We start from the raw sequence: 2,828 nt of genomic DNA on the forward strand, positions 1-2,828 counted from the left end.
TGGGATATGTAATGACTTACCACTTCGTGTCACAATGGCATTCGCATCCTTCAAATTCTCTTGTGCCATGTGTTGACCATGGGGTACGGATTGAGCTTGAGAAGGAAACTTACCTCGCTCATCATACTCAAGGAGCTCATCAATTTGGACACTTGGCTTTTTATCTCCTTATTTTCTTCAACAACCTGCGTAATCAAAGATTCAAACTTTTGGTTAGTCTTACCTTGTGCCTCAATAAAAGCATGTAAAGTATCTTCTAAGGGGCTCCTAGAAGATGAAGGTGCATGATATGGTGTAGGATATGATCTAGGGGGTTGTGCAGGCGGCTGGTTTTCAGACTTCCAGCTAAAATTGGGGTGATTACGCCACCCCGGATTATAGGTGTCAGAGAAATGTGTAAAAGGCTTCTTGTACATACCTAAGGCATTACATTGTTCCTCATATATTCCTCTCATCTCAGCCAATGTGGGACACTCTTGGGCAAGGTGATCTACCCCACCACACACAAAACATGGTCCAAAAGACTCTGCATGATTAGCCACGTGTGTTGGCTTTAAGTCCTTAGTCTTCAACGCCTCTTGCTCTCTAGTGAGCATCTCAACCTTAGCTTTTAGGTTATCTTCTTCCCTGAGATGGTAAATTCCACCACCATTTAGGTTTCCTGCAGGTCGTGACCTATTTGTGCTCTCAGTAGCACTAGGTCCAGTCCAAGTGTGAGCTTTTTCAGCAAGCTCATTGAGGTATTCTATGGCCTCATCAGGATCTTTCTGTAAGAACTCAGCATTACACATCATCTCCACAAATTGACGCTCTCTAGGTGTAAGTCCCTCATAAAAATAGCTCACTAAACGCCAATTCTCATACCCATGGTGAGGACACATACTCAATAGCTCCTTAAATCTCTCCCAAGACTGATACAAAGTCTCACTGTCCTTTTGTACAAAGGTGGAGATTTGTCTTTTTAAAGCATTGGTCTTATGTTGGGGAAAGTATTTATTAAAAAAGACCTGAGTCATCTCATTCCATGACCCAATAGATCGTGGTCTCAAAGAGTATAGCCAACTCTTAGCTCTATCCTTCAAAGAGAAAGGAAAGAACTTAAGTCTCACAATGTCATTAGTTGCATTTTGACTATGAAAAGTCGCAACTACTTCCTCAAACTCCCTAATGTGCACATATGGATTTTCATTTTCCAAGCCATGAAAAGTAGGGAGTAACTGTATCATCCCTATTTTAAAATCCAATTGGTGAATATTAGCTGGAAACATGATGCATGATGGTGTGGCTGTGCGTGTAGGGTGGAGGTAATCCTGAAGGGTCCTAGTGGGTTGATCTTCATGTTCACTCATTTTCTCAAAATTAGAAGAATTATCAAACAAATGATCAGAAAAATTAAACTCTGACTCTAACACAGGTCTACAAGCAAACCGACCCAAGGCGTCTCTATACCTGTGCATGCAAGGTAGAGAAAAACCCAACACTAAAAAAAAAAACTACAAAAAGAAAAAGAAAATAAAAAAAAGATGCAGCAAGCTAAAATAGGGAACGAAGTTACCGCCTTTACAAACTGTTGAAAAGAAAAACTATCTCACAATTCTTCTACCGTCTCCTCGGCAACGGCGCCAAAATTTGATTACGCCCAAAGAATAACGCGGTAGTTGTAGCACAGCTTTGGGGTGTCGATTCCACAGGGAGACAAATTAAAAGAATAGCAAGAGGAACAAAGAAACTAAAGAAAAAATATTAAATAAGTAATAGAGAACAAAGATTAATTTTAAATGTAAATTCAAGTGAAGCAAAGTGATTAACAGAAAAAGTACATAAATTTAACAAATAGTAGAGCGTCAGGAATCCCTTGCACAAATCTGGTATTTTAATTATTCTTAATTCATTGGATAACTCAATTAGGAACTCAATTCCCGCAATTCCCAATCGGAAGGTATAGATTTATAAACCAGACTTAAATCAAATGTAACCCTTTGAAAAAGCATTCACCACTTTTAAAAAACGTGAATTACTACCCCTATTGATAAAATCCAATGACGACAATATACTCAGGAAGCGATATTGCAGCAAAAAACTAAATCAATATAGATAAATAATTGATCCAAACATAATCAAGAACTAATCCATTCAATAGAAAAAGCATGACTGAATCCATAAACACAAATAAATTCTATGATTATTCGGAGAAGAAAACATCAATGATGAATTGAGAATGATAAAATAAAAGAGTTTTAGCAATTGAAAATAAAATACATGAATTAACAATAAATTAGAAATACCATCTAATGTGCAAGTTCATCCCTAACCCTAATTGAGAATTTAGTTACCCATAAATATAATGGACAACAAAAATCTCCAGAGAAAACTGAAGCGAACGGTGGCCATGGAAGTGATTTTCTCCTCTCTTCAAATCTACCTCTTGTGCCTCTTCCTCCTCTCCATTTCGTGCTAATAATATGCTTATATAGGGTAAGAAAGAAACCCTAATGTCCTCTTGATTTCTGCATAAAAAAATCGCCTAAATTTTAGGACTTATCTTGGCAGCCACGTACAGCTTTCAGAAGTTCGAATTTGGAAATCCTTATTAGAGACAAAGTTATAGCGCTTTAAGATAGATTTCCAATGCATCAAGAATCGCATCAATCCGATATATGAGTAAAACGATATAGGCAAAAGACTAAAGTATGTCCAGACTATCTCCTAGCGAAATTCAGACTTGGACTTTCTTGTGGTTTCATTTTGTGATGTTTTTCTTTTTCTTTTCTTCCAAATTGCTCTCAAACCCCATGAATGTCCTCCTTTGAATTTGATTGGGCTTGAAT

General features: G+C 37.4%; 1 non-coding gene across 1 annotated transcript; it reads left to right on the plus strand.

Moving 5' to 3' along the window:
• Positions 1-861: 861 nt before the first annotated feature.
• LOC122302030 lies at positions 862-969 on the plus strand. The gene has a single exon (XR_006240281.1). It is a non-coding gene; the product is annotated as a small nucleolar RNA R71 (small nucleolar RNA).
• Positions 970-2,828: the final 1,859 nt, after the last annotated feature.

Source organism: Carya illinoinensis, chromosome 2, assembly GCF_018687715.1.
Source record: "Carya illinoinensis cultivar Pawnee chromosome 2, C.illinoinensisPawnee_v1, whole genome shotgun sequence".
NCBI classification, from domain to species: Eukaryota; Viridiplantae; Streptophyta; class Magnoliopsida; order Fagales; family Juglandaceae; genus Carya; species Carya illinoinensis.